Genomic DNA, 21,473 nt, shown 5'->3' with positions numbered 1-21,473 from the left:
CGACTGAAGCGCCAGCGACGTTTGCGCATGAATGTTTTTGCTTCTTAGTTGTGTAGCGTGTGTTTCGTAGATTCGAAATGAACGAGGAATGTAGTGGCCTCTCAGCAAGAAAGAAGAGGGTAAAACATGGTACTAGCATATGCATAAACTTAGGTCATTTAATTGGCATGTCAGATTATCCGATCATTATCCGACGGTCACATCATTCTCTTCAGTGGCACGTTTTCTTGAAGGCACAAATGCCACGATAGTCGCTTTGGTAAGATTGTGGTCGGCGATGTCCATGATATCTTCATTCCACCACAATTCCTTACGCCGTTACATGTATTTCTGAAAGGACCCATCTTACAATGAACATAGACCTTAATGTGATTAGCATTGATTCAGTGAAGGGACACAGCGAACCACTACAGCTGAAACGCGTCATGTGTAAAGCGTATACGAAGCAGAACGGCGTCTTCTTTCTCTTCGACCTCCCACTGCGTTCGTCGCCACGGCTGCTAGTGAAAAAGGCACACGGTGGCCGTGTTGAGGCAGCGACCCGCTCGGCTAATATATTCTCAGTACAGCTGAGCACAATTTCTTAGATTATTTCATGAGCGCAGTAGATGAATGCAATTGTGTGTTTTGCTAATCGCATTAACGTCCATTGACTTCATAGACCTCTTTGAGCTCCCACTTCAGCTTACCAACGCAAAGAACAATCACAAAAGTTTGCGTCAATGAGGTTCACTGTAGAGTGGTAGACGTCCAGTGACGCATGTGCAGTGACCAATGGTATCGTAAAAGAAGTTATTTGAAGAGCAGCGCCATAGTCACTGTTTCATGTCCAGTTGCTCAAATTAGTCGGGCACTCCGTTTCGAACACGGTTCTGTCACCAAAGCAGCTTTATGCTCTACGCAATAACTCATAGACTACCCAGTGACTATTTTTGGCAGCAAAATAGGTAGCTGAGCACAAGAACAATTAGACATAAGGACAAACACACAGCTCACTGCGTTGAATTTGTAAATAATGCTTATCGCACTAAAATTTTGTCGGACTGTAGCATTCATATGGGGCCAGACTACTAGCGCAGGTGTTTAGGCTACATGCAGGGCTGTACATGGGCGGCATATATTATGAAATTATACATTTTTTTCATACGGCCCCATACTACGCCGATACAAGTGCATCAGATGCGTATGTGATACAAGGACGCATACGCATCAGCGTATGCGTCCCAGCTGCGTTTGAGGTCCGATGTGTCGAAAGGCTGTTAGGTGATTATAATTGTTTGATGCGTTATCAACTACGCAAACAACAAAAAACGGCCATTGCGCCCTATGTCTTACCAACGACGGGCTAGAGCCTCGCCATGGAAAGTGCCGACGCATGCGCCTTGCAGACCGGGGACGTAATAGTCGTCACCACCGTATACGTTAATCACGCACGTCATAGAGGAACCTTGAAGACTTTATGATAGACAAATTAGGGTAGATCCTCCCGTTGGACCTAAATCCCATCATCATTGTGGGCGACCTTAACGTGGATGTGTCTCGTCACGACAGAAAGTGGTTCTTGGTGTTTCTCTTGGACAAGTTCTGCCTTCAATGTTACACCAACACCAATATCTCCACGACATGCCATCGCTCTTGCAAAGACCTAAGGTTCGCTAAGAAGGTCTCCAGTGTCGTAACAGAGCCCATGGCCGTCTAGCATAGCGACCATGAAGCCATAATTACTATGGTCACGAGATAAGCGTAAATACGTGCATATTTGTGTTATATTTCTTGTTATTTTCTTTTTATAATTATATACAGCTCCGCCGGCTGTCCACTTTCAGAGTCGAATGGCTCTGAATTTTTTTCACATTAAATATGACTGTGACTTCTGACACTAAATTTATTACCTACAGTCATTGACATTCGGGAAGTCTCCAAAGGTCGATTTGGCTTCAGGAAGCAATTTACCAGAAGGGTCAATTTTGCCAGGGGCCCGCACGTAGATTTTAGAGTATTTATTTATTCTACCTTTGCGCACCATTCTGAAAAATCAGCTTAACCTTTTTTTAGGATTGACCTTTAAATTTTGTGTACTTAAGGCGAAGTAACGACCCTGCTCACTCTCATCTCTGCACCCGAATTGGCCGTAGAAATGTTCAAGCCTGGTCTGGTGGCTCTGCTAATTATGGCGCTCGTCGCACCACTACTTGGGGAGCGGAAAATAATCGGAACAAGTAAGTAAATTGCAACCGGGGGCAATTTGAAATAAATTAAATGCCGGGTGTTTAATCGAAAACTTTCAATTCTTTTTTATTTCCTGGGGTGCATTGTAAAATTTTAGTCCATCAGCTTGTCTACTCGAAGAGGTGGGCATTACTTGCACAAACATTTGAAATGCTTTATCAATTAATTATTATAACATTACTTATCAAGTTCTTGTTTCCTATGGCACATATTGTTAGCTACAAATTCTTTCCGGAAAGTTCGCAAGACAGATCCACTATGAAGGAATGCTTTGGACGACACGAGCTTCAGGATATTAATTCCTGAACTTTGCGAAGAATTGCGTTGTCATTTCAATTACATTTGTGCTTCAATTCATCAAACAACCCTTTGTGAAGAAAGTACGTGCAACTACAGTGCATGTTTACCGCAAGTTTGACGTCGGATCTCTTGTAAACGGTGTCATCAATATTATTCCGTTATAGCGGGGTATGCCTAGCAGAATTACCCACTTGAATTCGTAACTTGCAATATGTGCCATATGGTAACTAGGTAAAAACTTAATTCGTGAATTTTGTTCCTTATTCGATGATACATTTCAATTTTTTTGTGCAAGTAGTGTCTGTCTCTTCAAGTAGACCAACACAAGGACTAGATTTCTGATATTTGCCACATGCAAATAAAAGAAATTGTGATTGTTTTCTGTAACACTGTAGTTTTTTTAGTGTTATATCCGAGAACTTTATAGTTCCCATGCATCGGTTGGCATTTATTTTAATTTTGTTGATTTACGCGAATGCTCGAGGTGCTCTGGCGCCATCTGCGCTGACGCCAAGCGCTGTCCCATTATTGACGATGCATGCGTGGATCATGCTCAGCGGGTTAGAGGGTCTCCAGAGAGGCAAAGTACATTTGGCTGCAGAAACGGCGAAGCGAAGCGTCCCAACGCTCTAACCGACGCTCTGCTCAAAAGGATTGGTTTTGGTGCCAGGGGCCATTATCTAGCTTTCGCTTTCGCATGAGTTTGGCATATATTGTAAGTGCACTAGCGCTACCCTTGAAGTGCTGCGTTGGTTCTCGAAAAACTATTATTGAGTGTCCTGCAGATTGATGACCCGAGCTCAGGTTTCCCATGTCGGGACGTCTAGGCTTTGCCCAGTCGCCGTTTTGCGAGCCTGCTGGAGGACTGCTATGCGTGAGTAGCTCAGAATTACATGGGTTTCTATGTCAGCCATAGCCAGGGAAATGACCACTTTTCGGCCGTTTCAGTTTGTTTGGTCTTGATGCGGGCTGTGTGCGTAGCTCGCCTTCCATGCCTAGCAGTGTTATGGCACTGGCCTTTCTGCGTCTCTGGTCCTGCGTCTCTCTCGCCATATCGACTTCGTCGCCGTGTTGACAGTAGTACGTGATCTTAAGCGTTTGTAAAATGTGTGATCCTGTGCCAGTGGTAGTGAGTCTTTCTACGTGCGAGATCGTCTGTGCTTCGGCTATCTCATCTAGCGTATTGTGTGATCCACGCTGTAGTAATGTCTCGGGGCTGGTGGCTTCGACTAGTCCGAGTGCAATCTTGTTTACTTTACAGATGATTATATTAATCGGATCCCACTCGCATCTGCACGAGTTGCGCATAGCTGTCACCTATGGCATGTGGCAAATCACGAAGAACTGGATCAGCCTAATGAGGCTGTCTTCCTTCATGCCACTTCTCTTGTGAAAGACTTGTTTCAGGAGTCTGACTGCGTTTGTAGTTTTATGCATAAACCTTTGAACGGTCTATTCATTAACTCCATATTTTTGATCAGCATACCGAGGACGCGAATGTGATCGAGAATGGGGATAGGGCATCCGTTACTCGTGCTGTGCTTGATTTCTTTGTACTCTCTCTCTGTCTCTGGCGTAGCCCTTGGTGGTTTTCCCATGAGCATGCGCCGATATAGCAATAATTCAGTTGTTTTTTGTGAGCATCTGAACCCGCTATCAGCCAGATGTTCCTGTACACTGCCGATAGCTTCCTGCAGCGCTGCCTCAAACTGTTCGTCTCTGCCGCAAACGGACCAGATCGTGATGTCCTCTGCATAGATTGTATGAGGGGTGTTTTCCACTTGTATTACCTTAGCTAGGCCAATTAGTTGAGAAGTTAAGAAGCGATTAGTGAAGAAGTTAATTAGTTAAGAATTAAGTTAAGAAGCATCGGTGAGATGACAAATGGCATCTCTTCTCTACTGAATTCGGTGTTCACTGTCGGTAAGGCTTCCCCATCATGGGCCGGTGCGTATCGGTTGGATCCACCGGCAGGTTATGTCCCCGGCAACCAGAAGCACTTTTCTTCTAGTGAGAAAATCACTGATCTAGTTATATGTTATCTCGCAAAGGTTGAGTCCGGCGACTTGTTGAAGAATCACTGAGTGTGTGGCCCTGTCAAAAGCTCTTTCCAGGTTTATACCGAGGATCCTTGGTATTACGCATCCTGTCATGGAGCACCTGATGTTTAAGGTCGAGCATCGCATCTCTCTGTCGAGAGGTGTGACCGAAAATCAATGATGATATGTTGGTACGCCCCAATAAACTAGCGACGGCTATTGACTCTTTTAGGACTCCATGTTACATCGTTTTACCCATGCAAGACTAAGCAAGATTCGTATGAATTTATCTAGATTGGGGGTCTTGCTTGCCTGGCTTGGGGATTGGTAGCATCTTGGCCGTCTTCCAGTGCACCGGTAGCCACCCTTCCCGCTAACTGTCATTGACATATTCGGTTAGCTTGTCGAGTGAATCCTCATCCAGGTTTCTGAGTATCTTATTTGTTACTCCGTCGGGCCCCCGTGCTGATCGTCCGTTTAGGTCATGTATTGCGCTCCGAATCTCTTCTCTACTGAATTCGGTGTTCACTGTCGGTAAGGCTTCCCCATCGTGGGTCTGTGCGTATCGGTCAGATCCACCGGCAGGTACTTGTTGATCAATCCTTTTCCAACTTCTTGTTCACCCTGTTTCTTGGTATCCGCGTGTAGTATTCTTGTGAGGCACTGTCTCTTATGTGTTTTGGTTGTGGTGTCGTCAATGAGCTATTTTAGGAGATGCCACACTTTCTATTTGTGGAGCTGACCATCCAAGAAGTTATCTAGCTTGTCCCACTGCTCTCTTCATAGGGAAGGGCCATGTTCCTCAATGATTTTATTAGGTTCAGCCACCTTCTTCTTTAGCTTGCGATTGAGGCGTTGTCCTTTGCACCGGTTGCGGGTAGACGACTTCGCCTCGATTAAGTGAGCAAGATGACTGTCGTTCCTGTTCATTTGGATATCAATGCGATTGTTTTATTTGCCTTCGTGGCGTCTGATGTGAGCGCCTGCATCCAGGCTCCAATGTCCGTAATGGGATCGGATCTTGGGTTAGGCTCCTCTGAACTTGGAACTTCTCCCAATTTACCCATCAAAATTCTTTCATATTTGCCTTGGATTTGCCTTGCATCGGTACGCAGATCTCTATAATCAGTTGGTCGCTGCTGTCAAACGACGTCTACCACGTTCTTAGCGAAGATGAGGTCTGGTGTGGTGTCCCGGTAGTCAGGGGTACCGAGTGTTGTCGGGTTAGCTGGGTCTGTTATATTTATGTAGCCCAGATCAAGCATGTCATGCCACAGTTGTCTTCCTTTAGATGTGCTGTAGACATAGCCCCTCGTCTCGATGAGGGCATTGAAGTCACCTCCGACAATTAGAGTATTTTTGCCTGCTAGGACCAGCGTTTTCCTGAGTAGTGCGAAAAAGCGCCGATTCTTATTACTGGGACTGCTGTAGACGTTGACAATAGTATGCCCTTGTTCTTACGTTTCCGGGGTAGTATCTCAAGTAATATGTGCTCAATCTGGACGCCGTTGATCTGGTACATTATACCCTGCTAGTAACAGCGCAAAATATAGACAAGGGACGAGACAAGAAGACACCACAAGCGCTGTCTTTAAGAACGTTTATTCCGAAAGAAACGCGGCTTTTTATAAACATTGCCTTCATGTGTCGCAGTCACGTGATCGCACATCATGTGAAACAAGCAGTTTTTTCTTTTATGCACTCAAGATAGCGGTTGCACGTGCAAAAGCTCAAGTTCTTTTTTTTGTCAGTAACAAGGACGGCGTGCTAACGCATTGATCACGAAGTCTGGTAATCTCGGCTGCCTCAATTATCTCCCGCACCAGCTGGTCATTGTGTTTCTTCAGCACTTTACAGCGTCTAAATTCTGCGGCGCAATCTTTTGAGGGGCAATCCCTGATATGTATGCCTAGATTCCTGTTAGCCTGTTCGACGCTAAGTTTATGTTCCTTCAGTCTCTCATTTGTGCATCTAGAAGTTTGCCCTATATACCTTTTTCCACATTTCAGAGGTATTGAATACACAACGGCTTCTGCGCACTCCACAAAACGATTCTGGTGATTAGTCGTGCACCCTTCCCGGTTTATCGGCTCTTCAGCATTGACGCGTCGGCAGAGGCTTTTTAGTTTAGTAACGAAGAGCAGCAGAAACACGGACGCCTGGAAGCAGTGTCCATACTAGCGGAGTCGAGGCTCTGCCTCACTCGATCCTGGAGGTTCTACGTCATGGACCGAAATTTGCCGTCGAGCCGAGGACTTCTACACCGGAACTACTGGCAATGGTGCGACGAGTTGCGCGCGCAGGGCCAGAGTCTGAAAGTGCCAGGTGCCTGTCCGACGGAGTCGACGTGGTTGCCCGTTGCAAAATGGGTACGAACCGCCTACCTGTGCGACAAGTGGTGACGTATTTGAAAGAACATTCCCTCTCGTTGCTTACTTCTGATAAGGAGGGGGGCTTCGCTGTGATGCCGAAAGACGTCTACCAATATAAGGCGTTAGAGGCCATAAGTTCTGTTTTTAACAGTCATGAAAAGTCTGTTCTGCGAAAAGCAAAGTCAGCTGCAAAGAAGCTATGCGGAAATCTCAAACTCGACCGCCTTGTGCGTAGCATCGAAACTAGCAAAAAATCATCCCTTGACATGTTTTTCACTGTAAAAACGCATAAACCTGAATGGCCCCTGCGGGTTATAGTATCTGAGAAGGGCACTTGGCAGAAAACGATTGCCCTGTTTTTGCAAGAAAAACTAAAGCTACTAACTGTTGACGATCCTTTCCAGGTGAAATCCTCAGACGCTGTAATAAGGTTTTTAAAAGACAATTCTAGCACTGACTTTGCAGCATGCTCTGTAGATGTTAAAGATTTATATTATTCGATCCCCCAACATGAAATTTTGGAGTGCGTGGAAGAATGTATAGATGCACACGGTGCTGTCACTTTTCAGAACGCCTCCGGGGTTTCAACCGGTGGGTTCCTGGAACTCCTTTCTGTATACTTGAAATCCACTTATGTTACGTGGGAAGGGAATGTGTACCTCCAGAAAAGCGGCGTCTGTATAGGGTCATGTATTGCGCCAGTACTTAGCGATTTGTTTCTTGCCCAGAAAGACAGATTACTTCAGAACGCCCTAACCAGAACAAACGTCTGGGGAGTCTTTCGGTATGTTGACGATTACTTGGTTCTATGTGATGGCTCTGGCACGAATTCAGATGACGCAGTTTCGGAGGCACTAACATGCTTTAGTCATGCGCTTCAGCCGCTTGCTGTTACCCACGAGGTCCCCACGCAAGGGTCTTTGAGATTCCTTGATCTCCGGCTCGAGCTCTCCAGAGGGAAGGTCTGCTGGGCCTATGAACCCAGAGGCGACAAGGCGCCACTGCCATTCGAATCAGCGCATTCAAAACTAGTGAAGAGAGCAATTGCAAACCTTTGTCTAACAAATGCGCTCAAAAAATCGTGCATCCACGCAATGGAACAAAGTTTTCGTCGGCAGGTTGACCGGCTTACTAGGGCTGGTTACCCGTCGCACCTTCTTGTGTCCGTTGCGGAAAAAATGAGCAAGAACCTAAAACTCGAGCGTGCCCATGGCGAGCCAGGTAGCGAGAAGCCAAAAGAAAAACGACGGACCGTGGCCCTGCCATACGTGCACAACCTATCTCACCGCCTGAAAAAGATTGGGCGAAAAGCTGGAGTCAATGTAGTGCTTACTGCCCCGAAAAAACTAAAAAGCCTCTGCCGACGCGTCAATGCTGAAGAGCCGATAAACCAGGAAGGGTGCACGACTAATCACCAGAATCGTTTTGTGGAGTGCGCAGAAGCCGTTGTGTATTCAATACCTCTGAAATGTGGAGAAAGGTATATAGGGCAAACTTCTAGATGCACAAATGAGAGACTGAAGGAACATAAACTTAGCGTCGAACAGGCTAACAGGAATCTAGGCATACATATCAGGGATTGCCCCTCAAAAGATTGCGCCGCAGAATTTAGACGCTGTAAAGTGCTGAAGAAACACAATGACCAGCTGGTCCGGGAGATAATTGAGGCAGCCGAGATTACCAGACTTCGTGATCAATGCGTTAGCACGCCGTCCTTGTTACTGACAAAAAAAGAACTTGAGCTTTTGCACGTGCAACCGCTATCTTGAGTGCATAAAAGAAAAAAGTGCTTGTTTCACATGATGTGCGATCACGTGACTGCGACACATGAAGGCAATGTTTATAAAAAGCCGTGTTTCTTTCGGAATAAACGTTGTTGAAAGACAGCGCTTGTGGTGTCTTCTTGTCTCGTCCCTTGTCTATATTTCCGCTGTTACTAGCAGGATGGAAAACCAACAAGCCCAAGCTGCTATTCTAGTGGTACATTATTGCTGTGTACTTCTGGAGAAAGGTGGAGGTACACAGTCCTTCGATTTGTGCGTTGCGTTCCTGATATCCCGTTAATATAGCTTTCACATTAGGCCTCCCTTGGCAATTGTCTCGGAAGAAATCTGCCGCAAGTTACATTTGTCAGTTTTTTTTATTATAACGCACTTTCGCTCCACGATTTGCCTGGCTATCAGGGAGGTTGTTTGCACATTTTATTGTCCGTATTACGTACCCGCCAAGTGGCATTTGCTTCAAACCTACCAATTCATAGTTATGATGGTTGGAATAACGCTCATATTTTTGTAATTTCTTTAATATTATGAAAATGTTTCATCTTTTTTATAATTCAACCAGTTCAGATGTTTCAACAACAGGGTTTACAAGATAAAAATGTGAGAGCAGCTTTGTGACTAAAATTTTATGTTTTTTTCTCGAATGGGGTGACATACCTTAACCTTAGTGAGGTCTATCCTGAGCTCACCGAAAGAAACGCAATCAGCCTACTGGGTATGTTCATGAAAGGAATAATTTAAATCGAGTGAAGCGTAGGTTTCAAAGCAAGATGGATTTCTGAATATGGGAGTTACTGCCCGTTCCGTTCCGACCAGTGAATGCAGAGAGGAACTCAGCAACAACGCTAGTTCACAGGTAGTGTCCGGAAACACAGCGCTGATGACGCGAGCGCCAGACATACCCCTGCCGTGGCTCCTTCACCCATCCGGCAGGACGACACGTTGACAGAGCGTTTACTTCGCTTCATCAGTTTTTCAGTCAAACGCACTCGTAGTCTCCATAGAGCTTCGCGCATGAGTCACGCACGCGCGGTCGATGGCGGGGCAGTACGACGGCAGTGGTGGGGCCAACGCTGTGAGTGTGCCTCGTGTTCCGAATAATTTATATCGCAATAAACGTTTGCAAGGAAACAAATGTAGAAAAAGGGGAAAAAATGAGACGACGTAACTAGGGTGTATTGCTGCATGTTGCATGCACGCAGCTCTAAGGGGAAAATTGCATGCACGCAGCGCTAAGCATTGTGCGATGTGTGGTCGGCGAAAATTATTTTTTTACTACTCAATCTCAGCGGAACACTGTGTTCCCTGTAAGCACGCGATCCGGTCTTATGGCAAGAAAAAAAGTATGATTTCCTGTTGCCCTCATTGCATGCATTGTGATAACTGTGTGCTATTTGTGACGAAGATCGCAGCGGAGGGCCAGTTAGCAGCTCCGTTACATAGGCCATGGCTGATGTAAAAGGTAGTGAGGATTTAGACATGCTTTCAACGTCGTGGTTGCAGCTTACCTGGAATAAACTTTCCTGGTGCAATTGAATTAGTTATACGAACTCATCAAGATAGTATAAAAAATGCTACGCAGATAAGACTTCTAAACTCGCACTGAAATTAGATTCTAAAACAGCTATGGATACCCATCTTTTGGTTGTTTCAGGATACTTTCTTGAATCCATAGATCTCTGCCTGAGCCATACCTATTAAACCATCGAGAATAACCCATTGCTTGTGAATTTTAAGGTTGGGCTATTTATTTATTAATTTGCTGTGGTTCTCATCGTGTCATGTTTCTCTATGTGGTATCTTAATTATTAGGTCCGGGACTACAGGCAACATCAACGGTCACACGACTAGAAAGTAGCAGCACAATATATATTCACTACACAACAGCTCTGAAGCAGGAAAGTAGAAGGCAATGCAAAAATGCCAACTATACTTCAAGAAGGGACTTCTTTAGTAACAGTGACAAAAAACATGAGCAAAAGATGAATAGCCTCCTATTTGCGCTCCCATACATTTTATGCTTTCAGCCGTAACCTGCAGATCATTTAGTAGCCACCTTTATCTGATATGTTTAAAGGAAAAAAAAATCTAGGCAAGGAAGCGTCGTAAGTCTTTTGATTAAACGAGTGCAATGCAGCATCACGTCACAGGAAGCAGAATGGAGAGCTGGGCTAATTGGATTACTTGCATCTTGCCTACTGCATTAGTGCAGGAAAGACGAAAACGAAGAGAGAAGACCGGACCCAGCTGTGAGTTAGCGCCTTGTCCTGTCTTCTTTTTGATTTCCGTTTTCGCGTGCTAGAACGGTAGTGAGCTTCACGGGAAGTTCATAGCGATAAATTGCATGCACATTGCTTTCATGTGCAAGTAATGCAGAGAATGAACAGACGAGGTGTGTGTAATACAGACATGCCAGTTCTAATGGCATTTCTAAATTAAGGTAGCTGCAGCAAGAGGTGGCGAAGTAAGTGGATTAAAACGCCGTGAGAACGAAGGCTTTGTATAACGTAAACAAGATTATGATATGAATTTGCCACCACTCTAATGTGCTTACAGATAACTTTTAACACTGTAATTACGCCGTCTGACACAGCTACGTTTTTGCAGAATGTGCGCAACAACTGCCCAAGGCCTGTGTATATCCGAAAAGTGAGTACCCTTTGAACCACTTGAGAATCTCTAAGCAGTGTAAGCGAAAAAAATTGTTTAGCTGTCGGCTAGCCTTGTAGTAAACCAGGCTGTTTGAAGAAGCCTGCAATCGTAAACCTCCATAATGTCAAAATATTTCAAGATATTTCAGAAATTTTGAAGCTTTTTGTTCGTGCAATGAAGAAGTAGCTGTACCCAAAATATTTTCTTCTGCACTTCTGCAATAAAATCATGAATGACTAAATTAACAAATCTTTATATTCGCATGCAAAGTCGACATACTCACACATTAGTTATTATAAGTACCACTGACGTTTCTGTTTATCAGCCTTCTGAACAAGACGTGTGCTTTTTGTGGCCGGTGTCTGAGCAAACAGTGAATAAACATATTTCGAAATTTTCAGTTCTCTGGAGCAGAAGCTGCTGTTGAGTTCTAGAAAATAAGGCGGTATTTTTTTTTTCAAAGAGTAATAAAATACAGAACCACACGGACTGGCAAGATATAAATTCTTTGTTAAGTTCGCCTTTCATCTAATATTTTACTTACATCATTTGTTCCGTTTCTACGTTCATTGACACCAGTTTATCTGACCAGGTGCTCAGCATCTCATTGATATCTTTTTGACTGATTCGCTGAAGCGCTATTACCCGTGAAGTACTCGTGCCAATATAAAACTGCCAAGAGTAAGAAGCAGTATTTAAATATAGAATGACTAAGAACAGCAAGAATCATTCGCAGCCAGCGGGGAAAACAGGGAGAGAAACAGGCAAATGATGACGAAGTACTCGTAGAAGACAGAGGGCGCAGAGTAGCATCCACTGGGTAAAAGGGACTGGCACTGAGCCATGCTCCCTCAATGGCTGCAGATGATAGGGTCAACCTTACCCATCGTCACAAAGAACCACTTCTTTCTCTCTGACGGGCGCAAGGGTTGAGGAACGAGGTCACCGCGTTGGAGCGTTCTTGGAGGAAAAGCCACACGTGGAGCGCCAGGCACGGGTGTGCTTCGCACATTTGCGTCAGTTAGCGGAACAAACGTACGAACTTAGTTGCTGGCAGAAAAAATAATTTCATTTAACTACACAATGAAAACAACAAACCAAACAATTTGTGGCTCCCACGAACTCCGGTAATCAATGTAAGCCACGCTCAGCACGCTGTTTGCTTTGAGTGACGATAATTAGCGGTGATGTTGGCGGCGAATCTGTAATTTACTCAGCGTTTAGTCCATTACAAGAGTGGCGGGTTAATGTTAAATGTTTCTTTCCGTTCACCACAGCTGTTTTTTAGCATCAGCAGGCGTTCGGTGTTTTGCGAGACCATGTATATGAGCGCACGAGTGATGGACCCTCTCGCGTTCAGCCGTGCGCGGCTTAGCCGTGTCTGTGGAAAGTGGAATCCTCAGGGTTGAGCCGATGCCGGATGTTGGGAACTTTCAGGCCCACCGGCAGAGGCAACACAACTCTTTGGCCTCTGCTTTACATAGACGCACCTCCAGACTGACCCGTATGAAGGAAATTGGCAGTCACCTTATCCTGTACTCCTCTGCAACCTTTGTATTTCTCTCTCGCCATTTCATTTTTTCTATCTTTTCTTCTTACTTGTGAATTTCCCAGCGCCAAAGGAGGTTAACTTTGTGTTGCTAGCCAGTTTTGTTTATGCTGTATTTGGTTATAGCTGCGATATACGGCTGGCGTTGGCAGGGCCTCCCGTGCAGGAACTACTGTCACGTCCCCTGTTGGGCTCCATGGTGGGTGGTTAGCATCGCTGCCAAAAATTCTGTCTATACTTATCCAGAATGCCTTCCCTAAGCTCCCTGATCGCCCGCCGGAACGAGGGCACCCCGAATATTTCTGCCAATTTTTCGGATGCCAAGTCTACAACTTACTCCGTTTTTATGTAATTCACTCTGAAAAACCAGACAGACCAATGCGAAACGTTCCACTGTTCCTTGTAGGAAAATCTGTGACAAAAGTGTTTGATCCAAGTTAGAATGCATCGAGGATGGCAAGCGGTGACCTGCTACTGGAGCTCCACGATCAAAAGCAGTATGAGAACCCGCAGAAAGTAGTATCATTTGGGAAGATACAAGCAACAATAACCCCGCACCGTACCATAACCATCAGCCACTGCGTTGTCTCAGACGATGATTTGCTCAAGCTGAGTGAGTTTGAACCCTTGCAAGGCTTCAATGAGCAGAATTTTATCAATATCAGAAGAATAAGGATGAGGCGGGACGGCAATGAAATCGAGACTAAGCGCCTGATACACACCTTCGGCACAACTGTCCGGTCCGCGACCATCGAGGTTGGCTACATCAAGCTTCGCGTGAGGCCAGACGTTCCAAACCCCCTCCGATGTTATAAACGCCAGTGTTTCGACCACAGTTCACAGAGCTGCCGAGGCCGCCAAACTAGTGCGAAATACAGTGCCCATGAACACACCTCTGAATCTTGCGAGAACTCTCTCCACTGTGTAAACTGTGATGGGGAGCACGCCGCGTACTCAAGGTCATGCCCATCCAGGAAAAAAAACGAAATTGTGACAATAGAAGTAACAGAGCATATTTTATTCAAAGAAGCACGCGGCCGCGTATCCTACCTGCCAAAGAGTAGCTTTGTGAAGTAACGCGTCTGGGAGCAGCGCCGCAATGGCCTCCGGATGCTATGCGACCCACACGTTCTCAGGCGGCAGTGACGCCATCCACCCCACCGGTGGCAGCAGCTACCACCGCTACGCCACCCAAGCGGAAGGGGCATCGACCTCCGGCCTGGTAGCCTCGAAGGTATCTTCGAAAATGTCGAGGAATCTTTAGATCAAGCACATCACTCGGAAGAGCGCGTGTTCAGCGCCTCGCAAGAAACAATAGACACAAAAACCAGCCAGATGGCGCTGCCAGCACCTAAGAAGCGGTAAGACTCGTGATCGCTGACAAAAAGACAAAACTTGCGTCACGGCCCCTAGAAAGGGCCCGTGTGCTAATTTTCTTGTCTTAAACGCACAGCGCCTAGCATATTTAACATACTGGAGGCACAAATACTACAACGGAATGTTAGAGGACTCATTCATAACCTTGATGATATCAGAGAATTTCTACACAAATATAATCCAATGTTGCTGTGTGTTCAAGAGACACTTCTGAAACCTGCAAACATAAATTTTCTTCACAATTATACAAATTTCCGAAACAACCGTGACGAGGCTCACGCCTCTGGCGCTGTAGCACTAGTAGCCGACAAGTGTGTATCTTGCCGACACATCACCCTTCGGCTGCCCCTTTGAGGTAGTGTCAGTTGGGGCCATTCTTTTATAAGTTGGTCATCGTATGTGCCATTTAAATACCGCTGAACCATCATCTCCAAAAACCAATTCTGTTAACCTCATTTATCTGCTTCCCGAGCCTTACATACTAGTGCAAGATGTTAACGCTAAAAAAAAAAAAGACGATGTGGGGAGACTCACGATGCGATGCGAGAGGTCGATTCACTGAAAATTTCCATCTAACCTCCGGTGCATGCCCCTTCTATAAAAAAGAGCCAACGTATGATAATCCGCATCGTAATTCATACTAGTCAAAAGAACGGGCATCTATCTATCCGCTTCTATCTTACCTCATTTAGAAAGGGGTATAATTAAAATTCTATTCGGAAGGGATTACTTCCCAGTAGCACTGAACTTAGTAGACCAACAGGACTTCCCTCCGCACGTCCCTCACTGGAAACTAGCCTCAGCTGAATGGGAATGTTTTAAGGAAGCCACCTACTTATCACAAGATTTTATAGAAAATTTATTATAGATTATGCTGTTAATACTTTTCCGCTTTAATCATTGACGCCGCTAAAAGTTCATTTCTTTAAGAAGTGGCACTTCATTCAAAAGACGGGCTCACTGGTGGAATGATGGTTGTAGACAGGCGCGGTGGAGACGAAATAAAGCTTGGGGCAAACTACGTGAATGTCCTACGGGAGAAAATTTAATAGAATTGAAACAGGTTAAATCCCAGGGAAGAAGGACGCGACGAGAGGCAAAGAGGACAAGCTGGCAGAGATTCATCTCAGGTATCAATTCGCATACTCAAGAAGCTAAAGCATAGGACGGGCTGAGAAGGCTTAAGGGGCAAGAAATTCATCCGTTGCTCCTAGTCGTCGATGAAAGCAAAGACTTGGCAAACAAGCTGGCGCTCCTGGCGAACACTTTCAGCGCATTTCCGGTTCTAATCATTATTCCAAGGCATTCCTAAAGCACAAACAATTAGCAGAACGTGAGGCTATTGACCGTAAATGCAAACAGAACAAACTCTATAACCTACCTTTTAACATTGCCGAGTTGAGAGCCTTCCTGACTACATGTCAGAGCTCGGCACCTATACCTGACAGGATCATGTACGACATCATTAAACACCTCCCCAAAGATACTCAAATGACGCTAATCACACTTTTCAACGCTATATGGACTGCGGGGTAGCTTCCTACTGCATGGAAAGAAGCCCTTGCGGCCCGATTCTAAAACAAGGCTAAGACTCCACATTAGTAAAAATTTACCACCCAATCGCTATCAGAAGTTGTATTTGTAAATTTTAGAAAAACATCATAAACCATCGCCTTTTACAACCTTTGAGTCAAAAAACATTCCTGATCCATATCAGTGTGGTTTTAGAGAAGAACAATCGACAAGTGACCATCTCATGGGCATCAAAGCAAACAATCGTGATTCCTTCCTATGTAAACAACCATTCTTATCCATGATTCTTGATTTGGAAAAGACATGCGATGCAACTTGGCGTTACGGAATCATGCGTGACCTGTTGGTGAGGGGCATCCGAGGATATATGTTAAACTTTATAGAAAGCTACTTACACAACCGTACATTTTTGTAAAATAGGTAATGCACTCCGGCACACATTCATGCTAGAAACTGGGGTACACCAGGGTGGCGTACTCAGTTGCACGCTCATTGTAGTTAAGATGAACACGGTTCATACATCAACACCACCAGCTATTTTTTATACCGTGTACGTAGACGGCATACAAATAAGCTTCATAGCCTGCAACCTAACAGTCTTTGAGAGAAGAGAACAACAGATCTTGAACTAAGTTGCTAAGTGTGCAGACGAAAACGGGTTCAGAGTCAACCCCAACCAAAAGTTCTTGTGTTCTTTTCACCAGGAAGAAAGGGCTTCTTGCAGACCCCAGTATCGAAATGTATGGGCAACAAATACCTGCGAACAAATAGCACGAATTTCTAGGTGTTATAGTTGATTCCATGTTTAGTTTCATTCCACACATAAAATATCTTAAAGCAAAATGTCTAATCACAATGAGCTTACTTAATATCCTATCCCACGCAACATGAAATAGCGACCGGAAGTGTTTATTGAATTTTTACAGCAGCCTAATTCGATGATGATTGCACTATGGTGCTGTGGTATATCACCCTGCTCCCCAGAGCATGCTGAAGATGCCAGATCTCTTCCACCACCTGGGTATCCGTCTGGCCACTGGCGCATTTAGAAAAAGCCCTGCCGAAAGTGTATACGTAGAGTGAGATTAGTGGTCACTCCATTATCAGAGAACATATATCAGCTTCACCTATTTTCTCAAAGTGCACTCTAATCAGGAACATGCGTGCTCCACAAACGTTAATGACTTAGCGTATGCAACATTTTTTCCTAATAGACCCTCAATGAGACTACCTTTCTCACTGCATGTAAGACGGCTGAGCGGAGACATGGGTGCCCCAATTTTCGAACATCACCTAATGCCTACAGCTAAGCTATTACCGCGCTTGGAGTGGCACAGGATAAAATGTAATGTATCCTTTGTAGAGGTCACAAAGCGCGCTCCTGATCTCGAAATCGCAATGCATTTCAGGGAATTTCAATTCTACATGGACGAATTCTACACAGACGCGTCAAAGTCACAGGCTGGCGTTTCTTACGTTGCAGCTAGTCCCTCTTTTCTAAAGCTGACGTATCGAAACCGCTAACAAGTATCTTCACTGCAAAATTCCATGCAGTACTGTATGCGGTAAAACATATAAGAAATTAAAACTTGACATAGCAATAATATTCATAGACTCGTTACGTCTTGTAAAAGCATTATTGTTTTTACAAAAGCGTACAAATCCAGATTTTATTAAACGTAACTCAATTTTGTGCAACATTTTTTTATCTCGTAGACATGTAGTAATATGTTGGGTTCTTGGCCATAGATGAATCGAAGGTAATGTGCTTGCCGTCGAAATTGCCAAATCAGTAGCATCGCAAGGTATTCATTCTGCTGCTGTCCCTGCCACAGACACGAAGCGTTTTCTGCGAAACAAGGTGCGAAGCCACTGGCAACGCTCGTGGGAGGCTTAAACGAGCAATAAGCTTCACATGATTAAGTCGAAGTTAGGTTTCTGGCCCCTAACTATGAAAACACGAAGAACAGATGCCCTGTTCACTAGACTCAGAATATATTGGACACAGATTTGGCACTGATAACTTTCTCTTGACTGGTAACAAGCCTCCAACCTGTGGCAGATGTGTTGACGGGCTGACCATCCTCTCCATCTTCCTCTAGTGGCGGGAAGCCGAAAGAGACACGAAGAAACACTTTCCTCTTGCATACCGCTATTGCTTCCGGCTTCATCCGGCTGTTTCTTGGTGAAGAAGCGCTATTTAACACCAAAGCAGTCCTCGCCTTCATGGATGGTGTTGTCCTACATGTTATAAGCCCATTAAATTCATAGCGCATCCTCTTTCCGGAGGATGTGGCTAGGATAGTTGTTTTGTATGGAACATGACTCAAGGCCCTTGTGTATCAAGGGATCTGGTGAGGCAATAGGGCTCTAGCCAATTTTAGCATGTGACATATTTAGTATATTGCATTAGTCTTTCGCAATGCATTTTAGTGTCATAGTACACATCATTAGTCGTTGCCGTAATCTTATTACACGTAGGTAGATGATACGCAATTTACACCAGCTATATTAGGCCCCTATTCAGCCACGTCACATCAACTTCACAGAACTCATCAGTGCACTGTGAACTCATTAAAATTTTCATGGCGTTTTTTGGCCATACCTGACTTGTGCGCCACTAAACACCACACATTCATTCATTCTCATTGATTCATTACTGTTCTTTTCTTGACCATGTGATGATATCTATCGTGAAGTTGCTCACTATCTGTCTGTTGCGTTTATGTATACTTTTACTGTTTTTTCTGCGTTTTATTATTCGCTGTGTATTGTTTGTTACGCCGTGACTGTAATGACCACGATTTTTTCGGTAACGTTTGCTGTATCTAAACGCTCTCTTGTCTCCAATGCAGGGAGTTAATGTGTATAACGAGTATAATGTATAGCAAGGACGGTGCACTGAAATGACAATATGTTTGCCCACTATTTTCTTCATTCATTTTACTTCGTTTTCTTTTTTGCTTCAGTTTATTTATTTACTACATTGCTTAGTCACAAGAGTTAATCTTATGGATGGGAGAGCCGGCGTTTTGATTGCCTATTTCCCCACTTGCTATTCGTTTATTAAGCAACTATTTCTTGACAATTCTTTCATTGTTGGCAGTGTGCTGTTGCCCTCAGTCATGGCCCTATTATCTGAGAAAAGAACGGTGGTGGTATAACAACAAAACACGGAAATGCGAGACGTTCGAAGGAGGCTATGACGACTGCAACAACTTCGAAAATGAAGATGAGTGCAACAGACACTGCGGCCCCCTGGTACGAAAGCCATGCTGAGAAGGAAGGAACTGGAGTGGTAAGTGAACGGGGTATTTCGAAAACCCCAGACGCGAAACTAGCACGTTTTCACTGGAGTTTCAGTTGCTGCATTCTAATTTCGCAAGCACAGAAGGTCTCACGTTCTCATTCAGTTTGCTCGCGTCAGCATGACGTGGCTCATTGAGACTCTTGCAAATACTAAAGTAAGGTTCCGAAATTTGAAGTTGCGAAATTGGAACTACAATCCCTAGCAGCGGTGAAAAAAAAACAAGGTTCTTAAATAGCCCTTCATGGTAAATGTCTCCGAAAACACTTGGGCGCCGCGTTGAAAGAGTCGGCACGATTAGCCTCTTGTGCAATACCGTTTTCTCATCTGGTCATGCTTTCTCGCGATGTAGCCAAGTGTTGTCTTATGCAGCAATGTTGTACCGAATTGAACAAGGTACTAGTGCTATTTTTGCAAAAGGCTCAACTATGGTATTTGAAACTGTGGATCACCTCTTCTGTGGATGTCTATTCTGCGGACGTGCTTATATCTTCATTTCAGCCAGGTTTGGTTGCTCTATCTCTTAGTCTGCTTCTTTTAAAGTCGGGGAACCGGCTTTACAGAACCTGTGTTCAAAAGTTCTGTAAAAATTTGAAGAAAAACGAAAGTAATGAGGCGAGGTGGAGGAACTGATCCAAATATATATATATATATATATATATATATATATATATATATATATATATATATTGTTACAAGCACGGGGAAAAGGGGTTTATTGAGGCGTGCGAGAGCAGGAACGGCAGGCTACGAAGAACAGGAATGGCCGCTGCACAGTCTCCGTTTTTCTCTTCCCTTCTCTTCTTGATTCCCGCGTCCCTTTGACGCGCTTGGACGTAACATACCTCCCCTCGCAGACAAAGCCCCCTGGGCGAGTCAACTAGCTTGTCGTGGCGTACATGATTTCAACCTTGCGACATGCGCGACTTGTGTCCTAGCAGAACGTCTACCAGTGTTCGTGAGGCGCGCGAGAGTATAGTTCACTTCGCTGACTTTGTCGATGACAACATACGGTCCATCGTAGTTTGCCAGCAGCTTTTGACACAAACCGCGCTTCCTTGTAGGAGTCCAAAGCCAAACGAGATCACCAGGGTTATATGTAACCGGCCGATGTCGTGCGTCGTAGCGGGCTTTGGAGTTTTCTTGTGATGCCAAAGTCCGAAGACGCGCAAGTCTCCGAGCCTCTTCAGCGAGGCACAGCGTATCGGCGACCGTAGGATTGTCGTGGTGGTAAAAAGGGAGGACGGTGTCCAGCGTATACTGGGGCGGCCGAGCATATAGAAGGAAGAAGGGGCTGTAGCCAGTTGTCTCGTGCTTGGCGGTGTTGTATGCGTAAGTAATAAACGGTAGAACTTCATCCCAATTCTTGTGATCGGACGCAACATACATGGAAAGCATATTTGTGATCGTTCGATTAGTGCGCTCAGTGAGGCCATTCGTTTGCGGATGATACGGCGTCGAGTGCCTGAGGTGCGAGTTACACAAACGCACAAGCTCTTCCACTATATCCGCCGTGAATTGACGTCCCCGGTCGCTTATGATAACGCCAGGTGGTCCATGTCGTAGAACAATAGCGTGAAGTAAGAAAAGCGACACTTCGGTGGCAGTTGCTGATGGTATAGCCGCCGTCTCGCAATAGCGTGTGAAATAGTCGGCGCAGACAATTATCCAGCGGTTCCCCTTAGATGACTTTGGAAAAGGGCCTAACAGATCAATTCCAACTTGCCGAAAGGGTGAGCTGGAAGGCGGCACAGGTTGAAGGAGACCAGATGGGGCAGTGGTTGGGCGTTTCCGACGTTGGCACTGTATGCAGCTGGCGACATAAAACTCAACCGAATGTCGCATCCGGGGCCAGTAAAAGCGTTCTTGAATGCGATAAAGTGTGCGCACAGTGCCTAAGTGCCCGGAGGTAGGGTCATCGTGCATAGCCTGAAGGATTGCTGGCCGGAGACGCTCCGGCACCACTAGAAGGAAGCGTGCACCCGTGCTTGAGTAGTTCCTTTTGTACAGGAGCCCGTCACGTACACAGTAGCTGCTTGTTGCACTTGAATGGGCAGAAGTAAAGAGTGGCTCCAATTTAGTGTCTGTCCGTTGTTCCGTTTTGAACGCATCAATATCTGGAAAAGCGGGTGTCACAGAAGCGACGAGATGATCAAAATCGTCTGCGTCGCAGTCCGTCGTGGCAAGCGGCATACGGGAAAGGCAGTCTGCGTCAGCGTGTTTTCGGCCACTCTTGTAGGAAACAGTGAAGTTATATTCCTGCAACCTCAAAGCCCAGCGCGCAAGGCGAGCACAAGGGTCGCGAAGGTTGACAAGCCAGCACAGGGAATGGTG

General features: G+C 45.2%; 1 long non-coding RNA gene across 3 annotated transcripts in view; it reads left to right on the top strand.

Annotated features, from left to right (window-relative positions):
- Positions 1-2,135: 2,135 nt before the first annotated feature.
- Positions 2,136-21,473, top strand: part of LOC135907399 (uncharacterized) — a 42,139-nt gene continuing 22,801 nt past the window's right edge. For 2 of the 3 annotated variants that reach the window (XR_010565991.1, XR_010565992.1), the window contains exons 1-3: positions 6,705-6,937; positions 11,329-11,370; positions 18,939-19,130. This is a non-coding gene — a long non-coding RNA (uncharacterized lncRNA). Of the gene's footprint in view, positions 2,220-6,704; positions 6,938-11,328; positions 11,371-18,938; positions 19,131-21,473 lie in introns of those variants that run through there. The other variant, XR_010565993.1, reaches the window with a different exon arrangement.

Source organism: Dermacentor albipictus, chromosome 10 (assembly GCF_038994185.2).
Source record: "Dermacentor albipictus isolate Rhodes 1998 colony chromosome 10, USDA_Dalb.pri_finalv2, whole genome shotgun sequence".
Lineage (NCBI taxonomy): Eukaryota > Metazoa > Arthropoda > Arachnida > Ixodida > Ixodidae > Dermacentor > Dermacentor albipictus.
Note: the sequence above shows the minus strand (reverse complement) of the source record. Positions and strands in the feature narration are given on the sequence as shown.